General features: G+C 40.5%; 1 long non-coding RNA gene across 1 annotated transcript in view; it reads right to left on the reverse strand.

Moving 5' to 3' along the window:
• Nucleotides 1-11,722, reverse strand: part of LOC144685852 (uncharacterized) — a 71,328-nt gene that overhangs the window by 54,918 nt on the left and 4,688 nt on the right. The window lies entirely within an intron of this gene.

Raw genomic sequence — 11,722 nt, forward strand, 5'->3', positions numbered from 1 at the left:
CTGTTCCAGCTAACCATCTATCATCTTCAAAATCAAGCCTTCTGATTCTGGGATCCACATGAATATTTTAAATCTCTAAAGAAGTCAGGGCAATTCTCCTCCGACTTGTTGGGTCTACCAAGAAACTCCCTTGAATGGTCATCCATTGTTTAAGTTTTCTCCCTTCTAATTCTAACATCATTAAATAAACACTCTGAACTGTAATTACGCCAGGCCTGTTGACCGGTACTGCAACCAAGTGGTACTGTTTGACATAACACTTTAATCCCCAACCTATAAGTTATATTCTTAAAACTAAAAGTTGTACCTCTAAAACACATGAATTATGGAATCAGATATTTGCAACACAATATACAAGATGCCATTTGTGAGACCAACATGTTCTAGAGATTCTAAACAGATGGCATATCTCATCTTCCATTGAATTTGATTGTTGATTTACATATTAATAATGATGTGCATTGTGAATTCACTGTTATTTTTACAGGAAAATTTGGCCCATCATAGTGACATCATCAGGAAATATTTAAGTTCATCAGTCATGGGTGAGTCCAGAATACATAAGAAAGCATGGGGGAAAAGTCATTAGATCTCCCTTTCTCCCACAGGTCATGTACCATCACAGAAGCCTAGTCATTTATTGACTCTTCTGTGGAGAATAACTATATACAAGAGAAATTACTGATAATTTTCTAAAAATAGTCAAAAGACTATTAACCTAAAAAATACAGTGACATGTGCTAGTGAGCAAAGGAAAAGGAGGATTCATTGATTGAATACGTGGCTGGAAAATTGGTGTGGGAGGGAGGGCAGCAGATTTCTGAGGCTTTGGGACAAGTTCTGGGGCAGGCGGGATCTTTACAAGATGGGCAGGTTACACGTTAATAGGGCCGAGACTAATATCCTTACATGGAGATTTCCTAGTGCTATTGGGAAGGGTTTAAACTGGCCTGTCAGGGGGTTGGGAATCCGAGGAGTAGCTCAAATTGGAAAGAAGTAAAACTGGTAACGGGAAATAGAACAGTAGCAACCGAAGTGAAATTAGAAGCCAGGTGAAACAAAAGCGAGCATCAACTAAGTTTAGAATTCGGAATAATGTCAAAAAGACAAGTTTAAGGGCACTCTACCTTGAATGCACGCAGCATTCCTAACAAGGTAGATGATTTAAAGGCACAAATAGAGGTAAATGGGTATGATCTAATTGCCATTGTGGAAACATGGCTACAGGGTGACCAAGACTAGGAACTGAATATTCAAGGATATTCAACATTTAGGAAGGAAAGCAAAAAAGGAGGAGGAGGTGGTGTTGCGTTGATAATAATGGATAGGGTCAGTACATTAGTAAGGGAGGATCTCAGATCAGTAGAACAAAATGTGGAATCTGTTTGGGTGGAGCTAAGAAGCAGCAAGTGGCAGCAAACATTGGTAGGAGTTGTTTATAGGCCACCAAACAGTCGTGCTAGTGTGGGGCATGGTATTAATCAGGAGATTAGAGAAGCATGTAGTATGGGTAATACAGTAATCATGGGTGACTTCAATCTATATTGAATATAGGCATAATAATTGCATATAGGGTGGGTAAAATTAATGAGCACTAATGCTGTGAAGGATGAGTTTCTGGCATGTGTTAGGGACAGTTTTCTATATCAGTATGTTGAGGAACCAACTAGAGAACAGGCTATATTAGATCTAGTATTATGTAACAAAAAAGGGCTAATTAATAATCTTGTTGTAAAAGAACCTCTAGGGATGAGTGACCATAATATGATAGAATCTTACATTATGTTTGAAAGTGAGGTTGTTTAATCTAAAGCCAGAATGTTAAACTTGAACAGAGAAAACTATGAAGGTTTGAGGGGAAAATTGGCTGAAGTGGATTGAGAAAATACATAGAAAAGTATGACAGTACACAGGCAATGGATGGTCTTTAAAGAAGCATTATATAGTTTACAGCAATTATACATTTGTCAAGGCACAAAAACCCAAAAAGAAAAGTCAGTCAACCATGGAAGTTAAGGATTGTATAAGATTTTTTGAAAAAGGCCTATAAAGTTGTCAGAAATAGTAGTAAAAACGAAGATTGGGAGCATTTTAGAATACAGCAAAGGAGGACCAAGAAATTGATAAAGGGAAAATAGAATATGAATGTAAACTAGCAAAAAACATAAAAACGGACTGTAAAAGCTTCGATAGGTATGTACAAAGGAAACGTTTGGCTAAGATAAATATAAGTCCATTACAGACAGAGTCAGGAGAATTTATGATGGGGAATAAAGAAATGGCAGAGAAGCTAAATGATTACTTTGTGGCTGTATTCACTGAGGAAGATACAAGAAATCTCCCAGAATTTGAGATCCAAGGGACTAGGGAGAATGAGGAATTGAAGGAAATTAGTATTGGTAAGGAGGTTGTACTGGAGAAATGAATGGGACTGAAGGGTGATACTAGGACCTAATACTCTACATCTCAGAGTGTTGAAAGAGGTAGTTGTGGAGATAGTAGATGCATTGGTGATCATCTTCCAAACTTCTATAGATTCTGGAACGGTTTCTGCAGATTAGAAGTTTGCAAATGTCACCCCACTATTTAAGAAAGGAGGGTGAGAGAAAACAGGGAACTTAGCCTGACATTGGAAGTAGGGAAAATGCTAGAATCTATTATAAAGGATGTGATAAATGGACATTTAGATAATAATGATCTGATTGGGCGTAGTCAACATGGATTTATGAATGGGAAATCATGTTTGACAAACCTGTTGGAGTTTTTGAGGGTGTTGTGAACAGAATTGATAAAGGGGAGTCAGTGGACGTGGTATTCTTGGATTTTCAGAAGGCTTTTGATAAAGTCCCCCACAGGAGGTTAGTTAGCAAAATTAAAGCACATGGGAGGGGAGGTAATATACTGGCATGGATTAAGGATTGGTTAACAGGCAGAAAACAGAGAGTAGGAATAAATGTGTCATTCTTACACTGACAGGCTGTGACTAGTGGGGTACCACAAGGATCAGTTCTTGGGCCCCAACTGTTCACAATATAAATCAATAGCTTGGATGTGGGGACCAAGTGTAATATTTCCAAGTTGGCAGATAGCACAAAGCTAGGTGGGAATGTATGTTGTGAGGGAGATGCAAAGCTGCTTCAAGAGGATTTGGACGTAGTGAGTGGGTAAGAACATGGCTGATGGAATATAATGTGGAAAAATGAGGTTATTCACTTTGGTAGGAGGAACAGATGTGCAAAGTATTTCTTAAATGGTAAGAGATTAGAAAGTGTAGGTGTAAAAGGAACCTGGGTGTCCTCGTCAGAGACACTGAAAGTTAACATGCAGGTGCAGCAGGCAATTAGGAAGGCTAATTGTATGTTAGCCTTTATTACAAGAGGATTTGAGTACAGGAGTAGCGAAGTCTTGCTTTAATTGTATAGATCCCTTGGCTGACCACACCTGGAGTAGTGTGTGCAGTTTTGGTCCCCTTAACCTAGGAAGGAAATTATTGCCATATAGGGAGTGCAACAAAGGTTCACCAGACTTGTTCCTGGGATGGCAGGACTGTCCTATGAAGAGAGATTGGGGAAACTGGACCTGTATTTTCTAGAGTTTTGAAGAATCTATTTGAAACCTACAAAATACGTAAAGGGATAGACAGGGTAGATGCAGGTAAGATGTTTCCCTTGGTTGGGGAGTCTAGAACCAGGAGACGCAATTTCAAAATAAGAGGGAAGCTGCTTAGGACCGAGATAAGGAGAAATGTTTTTACTCAGAGGGTTGTGAATACAAGCATATGAAATAGGAGCAGAAGCACGGCATTGGGCCCTGAGCATGCTCCACCATTCAATAAGATCATGGCTGATCTGTTTATGTTGAGTTCCACATTCCCATCTACCCCCAATAACCTTTGATTCCCTTGCCTAACATGAATCAATCTACCTCTGCCTTAAAAATATTCAATGACCCCACCTCCACTGCCTTCTGAGGCAGAGGTCCAAAGTCGCACAACTCTCAGAGAAAAAAATCTTCTCATCTCTGTCCTATAAGGGCGACATTTAATTTTTAAAAAGTTCTCCCTTGTTCTGGACTCACCTACAAAGGAAACATCCTTTCCACATCCACCTTGTCAAGACCATTCAGGATCTTATATACTTCAATCAACTCACCCCTCATTCTTCTAAACTCCAGCAGAAACAAGCCCAGTCTGTCCAATCTATCCTTATAACACAACCCACTCATTCCAGGTATCAATCTAGTAAACATCCTCTGAACCGCCTCCAATGCATTTACATTCTTCCTTAAATAAGGAGACCAAGACTGCACACAGTATTTGAGATGTGGTCTCACCAATGCCCTCTATAACTGAAGAATGACATCTTTACTTTTATGTTCAATTCCTCTCGTAATAAAGGATAGTATTCCATTAGCCTTCTTCATTACATACTGTACCTGCATACTAACTCATTGTGACTCAAGCATGAGGACACTGAGATCCCTCTGCACCTCGGAATTTTGCAGTCGTTCTCCATTTAAGTAATACTCTGCTTTTTTTTTCTTCCTTCCAAAGTGAACAACTTCACATTTTCCCATATTATACTCTATCTGCCAGATTTTTGCCCACTCACTCAACTTATCCATATCCATCTGGAAACTCCTGTCTTCTTCACAACATGCTTTCCTACCTATCTTTGTGTCATCTGCAAATTTAGCTACCATGCCTTCGCTCCCCTCGTCTAAGTCATTGATATAAATTGTAAAAAGCTGAGGCCCCAGCACTCAACCCTGCAGGACTCCACTCGCCACTTCCTACCAGTCAGACAAAGACCCATTTATGCAGACTCTCTTGTTTTCTGCCAGCCAGCCAACCTTCTATCCATGCTAATGTGTTACCCCCTACACTATGAGCTTTTATTTTCCGCAATAACTTTTGATGTGACACCTTATAAATGCCTTCTGGAAATCCAAGTACGTTTACAGTCTCCCCTCTATCCACTGCACACCTTACTCCTTCAAACAATTCCAATAAATTGGTTAAACATGATTTCCCTTTCATAAAATCATGTGATTCTTCCTGATTACCTTAAGCCTTTCTAAGTGCCCAGCTATAACCTCTAGTGATCGATTCTAACACCTTCCCCATGACAGATGTCAAGCTAACTGGCCTGTAGTTTCTGGTTTTCTGCCTCCCTCCATTCTTGAATAGAGGGATATTTGCCACTTTCCAGTCTGATGGAACCTTTCCAGAATTTAGCGAATTTTGGAAAATTAACACCAACGCATCTACTACCACATTAGCGACATCTTTTAAGACAGTAGGATGAAGTCCATCTGGTCCTGGAGACTTGTCAGCCCACAGCTCCATCAATTTGCTCAGTACTGCTTCCCTAGTGATTGTAATTTCACCAAGTTCCTCTCTCCCTTACACCTCCCGATTTACAGCTATTACTCGAATGTTTTTTGTATCCTCTATAGTGAAGACAGAAGCAAAATATTTTTCATTTCATCCGCCATTTCCTTATCATCTACTATTAACACACCATACTCACTCTCTAGATAGCCAACACTCGCTTTACCTACTCTTATCCTGTTTAAATACCTGTAGAAACTCTTGCTATCTGTTTTTACATTTCTAGCTAGGGTCCTCTCATACTCTAATTTCTTTCTCCTGATTAACCTTTTAGTCATTCTCTGCCGGGAATATTTATATTCTGATCAATCATCTGACCTGTCACTCATCTTTGTGCAGTTTTATGCTTTTTCCTTGAGTTTTATGCTTTCCCTAACTTCTTTAGTTAACCACGGATGTTGGCTCATCCCTTTAGAATTTTTCTTTATAGTAGGAATATACTTATTCTGAAATATCCCTTAAATGTCTGCCACTGCTTCTCTATTGATCTAACCCCTAGTCTAGTATCCCAGTTCACTTCAGCTAGCTCAGCTTTCATGCCCACATAGTTGCCCTTATTTAAGTTTAAAATACTAATCTAAGACCCACTCTTCTCCCTTTCAAACTGGGTGTAAAATACAATCATATTGTGGTCGCTGCTACTTAGGGGTGCCTTTACTCTAAGGTCATTAATTAATCCTGTCACATTATACAATACCAAGTCTAGTATAACTGCTCTCTGGTTAGTTCCAGAACATGCTGCTCTAAGGGACTATCTCAAAAGCATTCTATGAACTCCTCATCCAGGCTACTACTGCCAGTCCGATTTTTCCAGTTTAGATTAAGGTCACCCATGACAATTGCCATCCCTTTATCACAAGCACCCAATATTTCTTCTTTTATATTTTGTCCTACATTGTGGCTACTGTTAGGGGGCCTGTAGACCACTCCCACTCGTGACTTCTTTCCCCTACTATTCCTCATCTCCACCCAAACCGATTCTATATCCTGATCTCCTGAACCAGGGTCATAGAGTTTTGAAGCACAAAGAGGCCTTGGCCTATCGTGTCCGCGCCAGTCCCATCCCATTTTCCAGCACTTGACCCATAGCCTTGTATGCTATGATGTTTCAAGTGTTCATCTAAATACTTCTTAAAATGTTGTGAGGGTTCCTGCCTCTACCACCCTTTCAGGCAGTGAGTTCCAGATACCTCCCACCCTCTGGGTGAAAAAATGTTTTCTCAAATCCCCTTTAAACCTCCTGCCCCTTACCTTAAATCTATGCCCCCTGGTGTTGACCCCTCCACTAAGGGGAAAAGCTTTCTCCTATCTACACCCTTCGTAATTTTGTACACCTCAATCAGGTCCCCCATCAGCCTTCTCTGCTCTAAGGAAAACAACCCCAGCCTATCTAGTCTCTCTTCATAGCTGAAACACTCCAGCCCAGGCAACATCCTGGTGAATCTCCTCTGCACCCTCTCCAGTGCAATCACATCCTTCCTATAGTGTGGCAACCAGAACTGCACACAGTACTCCAGATGTGGCCTAACTCATATCATAACCTCCCTGTTCTTGTATTCAATGCCTCAACTAATAAAGGCAAGTATCTCTAGCTATCTCTAGCTATTGCACAAATGCCATCCTTGATTAACGGTGCTACGTCTCCACCTTTACTTAGCTTCGTATTCTTCTTGAAGGTTATATACCCCTCAATATTCAGGACCCAACCTGTGTCATCTTGCAACATGGTCTCCGTAATGGCTATCAGATTATATTTATTTACTTCAATGTGCAGTATCAATTTGTTTACTTTGTTATGAATGATACGAGCATTCAGATACAGAGCATTTAGTTAGTCTTTTTGTTATCTTTGTGATATTTAGTCTTGATTCTTTGTGAATTCTTGGGTTTTTTCTCTGTCCCTTCCTGCCATTCTCGAACCTTCATTTCCCATATTACTATTTTCCTCTCTGACCTTGTCTCTGCTCTTTGATTTGCCACATCTTCCCACATTTGATCCCTTGCCCCACTATTTAGCTTAAAACCCTCTCTACTTCCCTAGTTATGCAGTTCAAAAGAACACTGATCCCAGCCTGTTTCAGGTATAGACCACCTCAACGGTACAGCCCCCACACTCCCCAGTACTGGTGCCAGTGCCCCACAAACCAGAACCCACATCTCCCACACCAGTCTTTGACCCACATATTCATCTCTCTAATTTTATGTACCCTATGTCAATTTGCACGCAGCTCAGGTAATAATCCAGAGATTATAAGCTTTGAGGTACTGCTTTTCAATTTAGTGCCTAGTTCCTCATACTTTCTATGCAGAACCTCTTTCCTAGTTCTACCTATGTCATTGGTATCTACATGGACCACGACAACTGGATCCTCCCCCTCACACTGCAAGTTCCTCTCCAGCCCTGATATCCCGAACGTTGGCAGGCAACACAGCCATCTGGACTCTCGCTCTTTGCTACAGAGAACAGTGTCACTCCCCCTCACTACACTGTACCCTACTACCACTACATTCCTTTTTGCCTGCCCCACTTGGATGGCTTCCTGTACCATGGTGTCATGGTCAGTTTGCTCATTTACCCTGCAGCTCTTGTTCTCATCCAAACAAGCTGAGAGAACCTCAAACCTATTGGATAATTTCAGAGGCTCACAATCCTGCACTCCAGGTCCCCTTATCTGCCTCACTCGCAGTCACACCCTCCTGTCCCTGACCACTGCCCAAATCAGGAGACCCTATCCTAAGTGGTGTGACAGCCTCCTGGTATAAAGAATTCAAGTAACTTTCCCCCTCCCTGATATGTCGCAGAGTCTGCAGCTCAGCCTCCAGCTCAATGACTCCAAGCTGAAGTTCCTCATTTCGCAAACACTTACTGCAGACGTGTTTGCCCTGGATCACAATGTTATCCAGGAGCTCCCACGTGCTGCAGCCTTGACTCATCACCTGTCCTGCTATTCTTAACGTGTTTTAAATAATTACTTAATTATATTAATCACTTATTTATATTGCTTTTTTGTATTTTTTATTAACTTTACCACCATTTTGTGTACTATTTTAAACCTTAGGGATAGAACTCACCCACTTACCAGATACTCACCAAACAGCTAGCTCCTTTCCCTGTAGTAGAGCAAGAACCAATTCCTACAGGGTGAGAAAGATAGATAAAGGAAACAAACACCTCCTTCCCCGCCTTTGCTGAGCTCCCCTTCTCATCAGACTCCAAGTCTTCACTCAGTTACCTCAGCTGCACTCGGTTTGGAAATCTTTCGCACTCTCGGTCCCAGAGAGCTGTGGAAGCTACATTGAGTATGTTTAAAGCAGAGATTGACAGATTTCTAAATACCAATGACAAAAAGGGATATGAGGATAGTGTGGGAAAAGGGCATTGGAGTGGATGATCAGCCATGATTGTATTGAATGGTGGAGCAGGTTCAACAGGCTGAATGGCCTACTCCCAACCCTATGTTCCTATGCTTCTATGAAACTTATAACTTGGTCAATCCTGACCTATTCTGCAAATAACATTTCTATTTCTTAAAATAAGTGGAGATGGTGTTATATCGATCAAGATTGTACTTTCCCTTAGAACAGTCATTTGTTTGCAGAACCTGGGGTCAAAGTACTGTACCCATTGTACTCTATGTAATTATTGAACAATAAAAGGTTAAAATGAAGCTTGTGAATCATGAAAAAATACTTTGGATGCATTCAAGACATTGAGCTAACCAAGTTGAGAGTGGCCTAGAATGGTTAATAATCAAACCCAAATCTTTGTCCTTCTTTATTTTGGTTAATTTATATCCATCCACTCTGGCATTTCATACACTGAAGTACACTAAATTGTATTTGTTCCAACATCAAATGTCATGTGTTATTGCTTAGCCCTTTTAGTTAAAATTTTCAGGTCCTTTTGAATATTTCTTTCAGTGGCCATCTGCCCACGGACCTTGATATCATTAGTAAATTTAATATCATTAATGCCTTCCTCTATTATTACTATTTAGAGGACCTTGCTGTGCAGAAATTTGTGCACAAATTGTTGCCATGTCTGCCCACAAAATAATGGTAGCTGTACTTCAAAGGTATTTAATTGGCTATGAAGCTCTTTTAGTCCTCCGGAGGATGTGAAGGATGCTATACAAATGGAAGCTTTCTCTTTACATCTCCCACAGCATTGCTTACAATTCAAGCTAATGGGAGTCCAGGGCAGGAGCAGGTCAAGAAAGTAGCTACTGTGATCAATATACAAACTGGAGCAAATCTAAATTGCAAAAAGATACTTGTATAATTAACATAGCAGCCATCGACGTTAAAAATAAAACAATAACACCTAATTACAAAGCTATAATATACAGCATCTCCAAGATATCTGTACAAAATAATTCATTACCTGACGTAAACCAATTACCCAAAGAAAGTATAACAAGTTACCCACCTGAAATTAAATGTGAAAAACTGGGGATTTTTGCATCACGTTTCTTATGACATTATATAGATATCACAGAGCAAATTTCCTTTCCATTTTCCATAAAATTGCCATGATATTTTTAAACAAGGAAATGAAGGTGGAAGCCATTTGTGCACCTTTAAAATGCTTCCTTTGCACTTTTTGAGTCTTCTTGTGATTCACTTGCGGAGTCGCTATTTGTCTCATTTTCTTATGTCAGATGAGAGCCAATGGCATACTAGCTCCAAATTTCCTGGGTTTGCGCTGCTAATGCATTCTGGTAACTTAAACTGAGATTTATGAGGGGCAGCAGCTGCCAGGGTCAACAGCTGCCAGGGTCAGCAGCTGCCAGGGTCAGCAGATACTGGTAGAAGAAAGGAGTTAATTATACAAAAAAATCTGGAGACTGATTAATGATTTCTGCAGCTGAGAAACATTTTTAAATCTTTTGTTTCTTCACAATTCTACCTAGACACACCAATTGTTTCTTACTGCTTACTAGGAGGCAAGGTCATCAGCAGACTTTCAGACTTGCCATCCTGCACCTACAGTCAGGAGCAGATATGGCATTCCACCTGGGCATATTCTTATATCCAGTTATCGTGGAGACGGAAGGCATCACAGGCTGAAGCAAAGGGAACACTGGCAACATTTAATGCAAGAGCCATTCCGAAGTCTTCTCTTCCATGGAACAAAGTTTACCTTTGATAATACAGACTTACCACCCTTTCTTCTATCCTATCAAATAAAGAGACATTCCCTCAAACTGCTGCCCTTCCACTTGACAACGCATAAGCCCTCTTTTTCCCTACCTAACCATGCCAATCATCTTCAGTATCACAAAAGTGTATCCATTCCTCTTAGAACTCTAACCTCCATCAATGGCAAAACCCCCATGTCAGTGCACATTCTATTTTCTCACAGTGAATGAACACAATCAGTCTACTTTTTCTTGTCATGCTGCCATGGGTACCAGGCATGCCTTTTTTTTTAATTTTGTGATTATGAGAGATCTGAGAGAATGGATCACAAGGTAGTCGGTTGCTTATGCCCTACAGAAAGTGTGTGGGGTGGAGATGGCCCTGGATTATGAAATTTAGCAGGGAAGCAATGCTGGTTTCATCTCTGCAGCTTGGTCTCATCTCTACATTCCATTAGCAAGGTGCTCTGTGGGGGAAGGAAAAGGATTGACATGAACTGCTTTCCTGTGAGACAGCACTATCAGTCATGTGGAAACCAGTCATTTCCATTTCACTGTGCCCTGGATCTATACGCCCACTAATCAGTGGGATAGTGGGGTCTAATGGCAACTATCTGATCCTGAAAACCCACAGCCATACTGGTTGCCAGAGGCAGAAATCTACAATTGTTGCTTCATTCCAGTTCATCTCCTATTACTTCCAGGCATGCAGTCTATGCTTCCATGCAGTTGAAATCACCGACTGCTCTCTAGCCACCTCTTAGCTAGAGATCTATGTTAGTATTTCTAAGAGAGGTTATTGTTTCTGTAGAATAGTGATAATACACTCTACTTATTCTCTAATTATCCATTCTGAAAGGACTTCCTTTGATTGGTCTTTGCGTGGCTCAAAGTTACTGGACAGCTGGGCAATCTCTTTGAAATGTTAATGTGCGAGAATCAACATAGGAATAGATAAACTTAGAAAATGCCGGAAACATTGAATTATAGTTCTTACTTAGTCAATTTCCTCCACAACTGCTGACTGGTCTGCTGAGTATTTCTAGTATTTTCTGTTTTTGATTGCTAGCATTTGCAATTTATGGTGATACTCTTGGATCCTATTGCCATAAGGGAGGAATACTACAGAATGGAGCAAAAGAAACAGGGCTTTTACAATATTTTAAAAATTTGAATAGACAAATTTAAT

Source organism: Cetorhinus maximus, chromosome 10 (assembly GCF_964194155.1).
Source record: "Cetorhinus maximus chromosome 10, sCetMax3.hap1.1, whole genome shotgun sequence".
In the NCBI taxonomy this organism is placed as follows: domain Eukaryota; kingdom Metazoa; phylum Chordata; class Chondrichthyes; order Lamniformes; family Cetorhinidae; genus Cetorhinus; species Cetorhinus maximus.